The sequence below is a fragment of the Pseudorasbora parva genome, chromosome 4 (assembly GCF_024679245.1).
Source record: "Pseudorasbora parva isolate DD20220531a chromosome 4, ASM2467924v1, whole genome shotgun sequence".
Taxonomy (NCBI): Eukaryota; Metazoa; Chordata; class Actinopteri; order Cypriniformes; family Gobionidae; genus Pseudorasbora; species Pseudorasbora parva.
Window position 1 is genome coordinate 34517535 of NC_090175.1, and position 9771 is coordinate 34527305.

Sequence of the window (9771 nt, forward strand, 5' to 3'; positions counted from 1 at the left end):
TGTTAGAACCACTCAAAAAATTAGGCGCTTTTTGATTTTTTTTATATAAATTAATTTTTGAAAGTGTGTAACTCAGGCCCTGTGTGCTCTAGGACCCTGCAGACACGTTGAGCTGCCTCCAGCATGTATAATTGATTTAATGACACTGTTTTTATTTTTATTTTTTGGGGGGTTATTGCAGCTTAGACAACATATACTTACATGTTTGTCACTTTTAGTAGTGTTGTATGTAACTTTAAACGGTTTCCTGTAAAATGACACCAAAATTTTGAACCTAGACCACTGTATGTGTGTATAGGAGGCTTTTCAATTTGGGTAGGCCAAATCCAGGCGGAAATCCCAAAAAAATGGCCCTGAGTGTAAGAGGTTAAGTAAATAATTTATTTTTTAGGCAGCTTGTAAAGCAAATCAATTATTTTCTTTCTTTTTTTTTTACTCTGAGATAAAACAATAAGCTTATGTGTAGCACTTTTGTTGACCATGTGTGTTCTTGGACATTTGTTTTTCCTGCTTCCTAGATTTGTCAGAAAAAAAGAAGAAAAAAAAAACTATAACTAACCTTAAACAAAATCCGTAAGACAGAATACATTTTGATTTTTTTCTAACAAAGTAACTGCATGGTATGAACATAAATTATAAACTTACTTTGTCCAAAAAAGGCAGAGAGAGATTAGGCGGTCTGAAAAAAAACAACACCTATACATTAATTTAAACAACTTTACTCCTAACCTCCAAAGAATGCCCTGTTAACTATGCTAAAATAATACCTGTCCGATGTGCTTCTTGCCTGTGGTGTGCTTGCTTCATCTGGATTATCCCATATCTGTATAAGAAACACAAGCCACGTGTTAAAATCAGTTACAATTAAATGTTATATTTATGTTAAGAGACATGCAATTGATGCACCCACCAAAGTGTCACTCTCATAATGTGGACTGTGAGAGGTAGATTTTACCTGCACTTCACTGTCTTTGCTAGAAGAATCTTCACTACAGTCTTCAAACCACAATGAACACAAGGAAAATTCACTTTGATTCAAACCCATTGATGTAAATTATGTTTTATGCATATGTCTTTGTATGATTTACTTTAAATAAAATATGCTCACCAATGGCTGAAAAATCTTGACCCATCATCTGAACAGTGTTATTCTTTGATAAGCCTTCCCCAGTGCCTCTTTGTACAGCTGTAGTTTGAATTGGGTGTTTGTTCCTGGAATGTTTTTCACCTCTGAACCGTCTGGGTAAAGCAAAACATAGGGACCCTCTTCCATGTCCTGATTAAAGTCTTTTACTTTTTTTTTAGCAGCTGTTAACAGTTGCTCAGAGGACCAGTTAGGCTGAACTTCAAGTGGCAAGGTCTTCCCTCTCATTGGCTTTAGAGCACCATTATGTCTCCACATAACTCCAAAATAAATCTAGATATAAAAAGAATAAATTAAAAAAAAAATAAGTGTCACAAACTAAATTAGGCTTTAATGTGGGGCATGTGGCTATTTTACAAATAAAATAATACAAGTTTTTTGTTTAAATATTATTATGAAAATAAAACAGAAAGATTAAATGACAATAATCATGTTTCGAAAGATGATACCTTTACTTTCTTAATTCTGCAACTGCACTGAATTCCATAGGAAACATGAAAGGTACTAATGTTGCAAACTGTCATTTAACCTGAAGTAATTATGAAATGTAAGTTGCGTAGTCATCCCTACTGTGGCATATAAAGATACCTTAACTGTTTTTTATCCTTCTTTTCCTGACATTTCTTAAAGAAGGTTTTCCTCTCTTTCTCCTTCACAGCCCTGAACTTCATGAAGGAGTCCAAAGTTTCTTTCTGATTTTCCTGCTTTAAACACAGTGACATATAGCAATCTATCACATTATACTCATTCACCAAGCAGATATTTTGTTCCAAAACAATATCAACAGCCTATGTACCTGCACTTGTGGTTGGCTCATTTCCATCAGGAACTTTATTTAGAGATTTTAAGTTTTTACCACATGCACTGCAAAAAGCAGGACATCTTTCCAGTGTAGCGCCACAAAATGGACAATACATTGGGATCTGTAAAAAATCACTAACTTAAAGGGTCATGAAACCCCCTGCTGCAGCTGTGTTTTTTCACACCTTCGAAGGCTTGAAAAGGCTTGTTAAAAGGGGAGTGGTCGCCTGTGAAAATGTGGGATGGTATTGTGTGGAAAGAGGGAATGGTTTGCATAAATAGGGGAGTGTCAGTAGGTGCATTAAGATTAGCGATACCAATAGCAGCAGTTACAGCGGTTCTGAGACATGTTCTTGGTTCACTTTGGCATAGTTTAGGCTACCACAGTGAGATTAAATGAGGGAGTACAGCGAATGAGAGAGCTATGAGTGGCGTGCAGCAGAGATCGCAAATTATTCAGCTCTTCAAACCAGCATAATTCAGTGAGAAATGAAAATAAATGTTATTCTGCATGACGAAATATTTTGCAAACGTGATAAAACTATATTTGTCCAAATATGCACGCTGTTTGGCAAGATGAACAAAGCGCCGACGTGATAAGAGATAATGAACCACCCAGCATGCGATGTGATAGAGATGTGTAATTCTAGATTGGGGTAAAAGCGAAGGGGTTTGAGGCTAGTCTCGACCGCGCATCTGAAGCACAGAGCGACGCGCGCTGGGTTGCCGTGACGATCCGCGCGGTCACTCGGCAGCTAAATCTATATTTGTCCAAATATGCAGCACACTGTTTCACTAAGAGCCCGAACACATGCGGTTTAGTGCATGGCTGTGACCACAAATTAAACGGAGAGGACGTGGTTTTTGTTAATTAGCCTACAGATTACAGATTGGTTATTTTGCACTCCTGACATAAATTATATAGTCAACACTTGCAGGTTTCGTCGTGCGATTGCTCAAGTTAATTTTACTTTACCGAGCCTTTGTAGCAAAAGCTTCCACAGACGGCGCCGGTTACAGCTCGCTCAGCGCCCTTTACATTACTTCGTATCAGCACAACGCCTAGCTTTCCTCCGTGACTTTTCCGCACGCTGCTTCCAAAACTTCCCCACCATATCTCTACAATAATGATGGAAGACGAGCCTGACAGAAGTGACTGTCTCATGCATATTAACTAAATTATCTTGTATGCAAACTACAGTGCAGGGATTGGACTGAATGAGCTTTATGTCATGAATATATATCGAGAATCGCTCGGAGCGGTCGACGTCAGCATGTGCCCAGCAGCCCATACTTGGGCCGAAAAGCCCGAGAGGACGTCAGCATTTGTGATGTTGCTCCGACTAAGCTTTTCAAACCGGAAGACAGAAATCGCTCTGAAAAATGCAAAAATAACTATTTTCACTTATGAATACCATTAATGAGTACCCTTAGTGTTTTCAATGATGTGCAGCCTATACATATCTGTTTACATCTCAAAAAAAGTGTTTTGGGGTTTCATGACCCTTTAAGGGAAGAAGCAGCAACTGCATTAAACTAACAATATTCTTCTAAAATAAAATTGAACACAATTGCAGCGACTTACTACTGGGCATGTAGACAGTAACGTTACTTCTATGGCAATCCACAGGGCAAAGGTAGGTTATAAGTTAAGTGATTAAGTTAACCGCCCTGAAATTAAGCAATTTTATTGATTTATATGTTTTTTTGTTACCTATTCATGGTGTCTCCTTATCCGCGTAAAAAAGCATCCTATGATCTATGATCCAGACAATACAGACCAGTCACCCACATAAAAGGCATGCGAGCAAATGCCCTTTTCCGCAAACCAACTGCCCCCTAGTGGCCGGGAGCATTTCCGTTGTGTTGTGGCTCGTTTCCGTTGTGTTGTGGCAATTTATTTGTGTTGTGGCTCATTTGCATTGTGTTGTGGTGATTTATTTGTGTTGTGGCTTGTTTCCATTGTGTTGTGGCGATTTATTTGTGTTGTGGTTTATTTTTGTGCGGCTGCACTAATGGGCCACCGTAGTATTCTGCATCAAAGGGACACGTGCTCAGATGTAAATGAGAAGCACAGGAACGAGTAAGGAGATGCGCTGCTGAATGAAGTTCCACTCACTGACAGCAGAGGGCGCTGATGAACTGCAGAATGCAGCGATTATCCCGGAAACCCCACAAACAAAAGCAACCGCGCTATTGAAGTTTTTAAAACAGCCATTCGTTTTTTGTAATCTAAGTGTTGTCCATCACAGCACCAAATACTTAATACTTAAAGACTTAATAGGCTATTTATTATCAAACTTAAATTTTTTTATGTTTTAATCTGGACTACAACATGCCCTAATGATTTGAATTTTTTTGATTATTTGTTATTGTTCAGTAAAACTTTGAGACATACGACTTCATTAGTTAACATGTTAATTCATTATTACCAAACTGGCAATGAAAAATACTTAGAGTAATGTTAATGTCTTAGCTAATGTCTGTTTAATAACATTAAAATCAAAATCAAAATAACTTTTTTTAATGGACCTAAGATAAAACTAACAATGATCAGTATTTCTTAACTAACATTACCAAAAACATTATACTTTCTATTGCTCAATCTTAGTTAATGCATTAAATAATGAGACCTTATTGTAATTTGTTACCTGTTGTTTTTTATAGCCTAATTCTTTTGCACTTTAATCTGTTTGAAAATTTTACTTTTACAGCTCTCGAAAAAATTAAGAGACCACTTAACACTGATTTCTCAATTTTTCCAGAGCTGTATATATTTTTGGTGCATTGTATTATTGTATTTAAACATTCAGAGTTATTTTTGTTATTACAAAATTAGTTCTTAAAGCTGTTATGCTATGACAACACTTTTTTTGCAACTTATTTTAATATCGTGAGAATACCGTATACCGTGATAAAAGCTCCAGCAATTAAAAAAATCGCAACATGAAAAATTGATATCAGCACATGCCTAGTCGATGACCTCTGATGCCTCCTTTTAATCAGCATTCACTTGTAAGGCATCTAAAACAACAAGAAGTTAGTAAATATTTGGAAATGTGATTAATTATACATTACACATGTACTACAAAATGAAGTGAGAAGAGAGTATTATTGTATTTAATGATTGTATTTAGTGTATTGTATTTAGTGTGAAAGTGAAACAAGTAAATTAATGATAGCTAAATTAATAAAAGAGGAGCTGGATAGGCTACACTGGTTTGGAAGAGATTATCCATTTACAACACAAACTGGAGATGCAACATTTGCTAAATTTCTGCAGTTTTATATAGCTACCTACAGAATTTAAAGATCTCACTATTTTCGTTTTCTTTCTTGCTACATTAAAGATTAAAATGGAATGATGTAATTGTAATCTGCACTCCTGATGATATCTCACAGCTGAAGCAGAGCTACCAGCTGATTGTATTTCCCCTCACCGCGCCAATAGGTCAATCAGTTCGCAGTTCTGCTTCAGCTGTGCAATACTCTCACGAGTGGCGACCAATGCCAGAAATTCATCTAAAGCCTAGTTCACACTGCCAGATTTTAGCACTGATTTTGATTTTGGTTTTATGAAATCGCCGATAAATGCCCAAAATCATAGGCAAATCGGTGCTCGTGCACGAGAGCGATTCAATCTCATGCTCTGTGAAATGAGTTCTGACTGAAAATAACATCGGCGATAACCGACAGCCAATGAGAGAGTGAGACAGGGCAGCGGGAGGTTCAGTGAGGAGTTATAGAGCAGAAAATCAGTATTTTAATAAATATATATTTACAGTTCTATCAAACAGAAATAAAGCCTAAACATTTGCACGTCCAGCCGCAGCAGCACATTACAAATTTATTTATTGACCTCAAACTCTCTTTGCAGAATACAATCCTTGCTCCCTTTGTCTCTCCAACAATTTCCTCCTCCATAATTATTTTTCTTTTTCTCCACAAATCAGCGCACAGACAATTTGGAGCAAACCTTTTGCAGTTTATCATTTTTAATAACACCCCTTACCTGTCATCTCCCGATTTGGCAAATGGAGCCTTTAGACATGCTCATTGTATAAAGGCAGCTCCTCGTATGGTATTCTGAATATACACATAACCAGACACAGTCACACAGACTTTCTTTCCAAATCGTTTAATACTGTCAGTGAATCAAGCCAGTGACTAAAACGATCAACTTCACGTTGTTTCGGTTAGTAGCATGAAACAAATCTGTTATTTAAATTATTAAACTACAGAGAGCAATCAAAGAATACTCTTTATAATGTTCTTTATAATATTATGCTCAACAGAAGCTCTTACTGTATTCATTTTGTGTGCTTGCTGTTAGCTGTGGTGAAAGCATTTTGTGAGACAAATAACGTTGCAAAGTTCACTCTTGTTTATTCAGAGCTCTCAGACTGTATATGAGTACACCTCAGGAAACATTATAAAATAATGAAAAAATCCATGCCATGAGACCTTTAATCAATTTAAATTATAATAAAATACACTCAAGGGCTTAGGGCATTCCAGTTCAGCTCATTGTGAAGGTTCCGCCAGTAGTGTGCACTCATGCAACGTAAGCAATGACGCACATCCGAGTGAACGAGACGGAGGGAAGTTGGTGAGTGAAGGGCATAATAAAACTAACTGGAACACAGCACTGTTTGCCTTGTTGTTGCCTTAGTGGGTGATTCCCTTCACCTGTTAGCCTCTTGTTATCTTGAGTATTTAGTGTTGCTAGTGTTGCCTTTGTTTTTTGACTGGTGTTGTCTGTTATGGTAGCATTGTATGTGTGATGATCTGTTCAGTTTTACTTGTCTTGCCCCTGTCTGGATTTACCCTGTCTTCTAATCGTGTCTGGATTTACTTTCATGTTTGTTAATAAATATCTTCTACTTCATTTGGATCTGTTATCTCTGCAACATTTCTGAACCATAACACATTACATGAAGAAAAAACTAAACTCTTTAAAAAGTCAGATGTTTTTTTTTTTCTTTTTCTGAAGGCATTAATTTATCACAAGAGGTATGATAATTTAATAATTACGTAAATATAACTTAAAACATGATTTGCCTGATAGATTGTTTCAAATTTAACTGGTTCTAACTCAGTCCATGCAGTCTCACTGGCACCATAAGTAGACCATGAATTTTGTTAGGTGAGAGTGAGTCTGACTCGCTCTATGTGAGCTGTCTGATAGGCGAAGCAGACACGCTGCACCTTGACCACCTATTATGAAGCTCTTTGCCACGGTGTGAAGTGAAAGCAAGTTAATTGGGTGAGTCTGTAGAGCATGTGAGGGTCGTGGTTTGAGGGCTGCTGGTCTGACAGTTGAGTGTCAGTGGAATTCAGTCAAGTGTAGCTGTGAGATAGAACCCTGTCACTGGACCCGAGTCGGGGGGGGGGGGGGGGGGGGGGGGGGGGGCGAGAGAGAGAGAGAGAGAGAGAGAGAGAGAGAGAGAGAGAGAGAGAGCACCTTAGTATGTGTTAGCAGCATTCAAAAAAAAAAAAAATATATGAAATTGTTTATATCAGTTGAGTTTCTTAGAAAGCAATATGAAGAATGCTGTAATAAATAGAAAGCCTGCCTGGCTGGTAGGCAGGCAGGCAGGCAGGCAGACAAACAGACAAAGAAAGAAAGAAAGAAAGAAAGAAAGAAAGAAAGAAAGAAAGAAAGAAAGAAAGAAAGAAAGAAAGAAAGAAAGAAAAAGAAAGAAAGACTACACTAGTGTATTCCCATGTGACGTGTTTAACACAACTCTGTATGAAAGTGTTTTTTTTTTTTTTTTTTTTGCTTCAAATACACATTTATCTTCCTAAGGCTCACATTTAATTTTCATCATTTTGTCAGATGGAAATGAGAAGATCACTTTTGCAGCATTCACTGTATGTAGGTGATATACTCTTCTCTCATAGAGCTCACAGAAATTAATTAGAAAGAAAAGAGGAGTACCCATGCACAATCTTTGTGTTTTAAAGAACTTTTGAAAGTTAGAGCCCACTTTAGGACCTCAAATGGATGAATTGTATAAAGAAATAGAGAGTCTTTATTTGACTTGACATAATGGAAGCATTTAAAATAGTAGGCAAATATATACAAGGCTGAGATCATTTGAAATAATTACTACAAATAAAACATTATTATAATTCAGATGAAGGCAATGGTGTTTCCTGGTTTAAATGAAGAAAATGAAATATTTGTAGTGATGTACACTATTGTTCAAAAGTGTGGGATAGGTACGATTTTATGTTTTTAAAAGAAGTCTCTTGCACACCAAGACTGCATTTATTTGATCCAAAATACTGTAAAAATAGTAAAAAAAAATAGCTTTTTATGAAATAGCCAATTGAATAAAGGCATTTAAACATTTAATATATATTTATGTATTTAAGTGTGCATCATTGTTTATTTTTAGTTTTTAATTCACCTTAGATTTTGTTGTAATTTTCCAAAGTTCTTAACATTAGGAGAAGAAAAATCAATAATCCATTCTAGTCTCTATCTATCAAAGTGGATTCCTTCTTGTCTATTTTAAAGTGGAGTATGTGGCACTTTAATGGGATCGTGCAAGCTGTTTGAAATGTATGCCAATGATTCCTGTCATTTCATGGCAGCCAAGCCATGGTTCACTGAGCGCCCACTTCTCCCTGTCAGCTCCACAGAAGACAAGCATTTAGTTGCAATCTTTGAACAGGTTGCAAAAACCAGAAATGATGTGACTGCTATTCTGTTTCACCTATCTCCATTCTAAATCCTCATCCAGTATACTGCATTGTCACTCATGGCACAAGGCAAACAGATTCAGAGTCCTTTCTCTCATCCGTCCACCCTGGTTTAAGTCAAACTATAAGAACGGGGGAGGGAAATGTGTATTGGTATACTTATGTAGCTCTTCAGTCTGAGGATCATACTGACCTTTGGAATACATTTCCTATTAACAGATTACAGAAACATTCATTTGGCATTTTAATCCACACCCCCCAAATGTTCTAGTGTTTCGCTTTAAACACAAAGGTTAACAGATGGGTGTCTGGTGTTTTACAGCTGATCAAATAAATTAAGGAATACAAGACAATTGTCAGGTTTTTGTCCTTAAAATGCTCTTGTGTGTAAAACAAATTTCTTACACATCCTACCCCAAGCCTCCGTTTCCAACTCCAAAACCTAATTCTATAGCTGTTAACAACTTGAGTCAATATGCAGACTACACTGTAAAACACATTTTAAATATTGTGGAAAATGACAATTGACTCAAATGACTTCCAAATAATCATCTACATGCAAAAAAATGGATTGCATCATAGCTTAAGGTCTTCACTTAAAATTAAACATTTATATTGCTAAATTTATATTGCATATGCTCAGTCAATCTATCAAAAAGTGTCAAAGTGAGAAATCTGTGCTGGCTGAACAAGTCCAAAAGTAATTTGTAAATTGAAAATACATACAAAATTTACAAGCACTCAAGAGCAAGAAATTGTGACATAATAGTTGAGTAAGATACAACATATTTATTAAAGGTCCCGTTTTTCATGTGTTTTTGAAGCTTTGATTGTGTTTACAGTGTGCAATATAACATGAGTTCACGTTTCTCGTGTAAAAAATCAGTATTTTTCACACAATTTACTTATCTGTATACCTCTGTTTTCTCTGTCCTAAAAACAGTCTGATGATTTCCTTTTTCTATGAAATCCCTCCTTCAGAAAAACGTTACGAGTTCTGATTGTGCCAGCGATTCCTGTGTTGTCATTCGACAGCAGCTTAGCGCACGTTGCCCGGAAAGGTCACGCCTCTTACCATAAAAGAGAGATGCACATGCAATGTGCGCTCTTCTCCA

At 36.7% G+C, this 9771-nt stretch overlaps 1 long non-coding RNA gene across 1 annotated transcript; it reads right to left on the reverse strand.

Annotated features, from left to right (window-relative positions):
* Positions 1–644: 644 nt before the first annotated feature.
* LOC137074036 (uncharacterized) lies at positions 645–1240 on the reverse strand. Its single transcript, XR_010904879.1, has 4 exons — positions 1109–1240; positions 956–996; positions 768–823; positions 645–679 (listed from the first exon to the last, which is right to left on the reverse strand). It is a non-coding gene; the product is annotated as an uncharacterized lncRNA (long non-coding RNA).
* Between the last annotated feature and the right edge of the window lie 8531 nt (positions 1241–9771).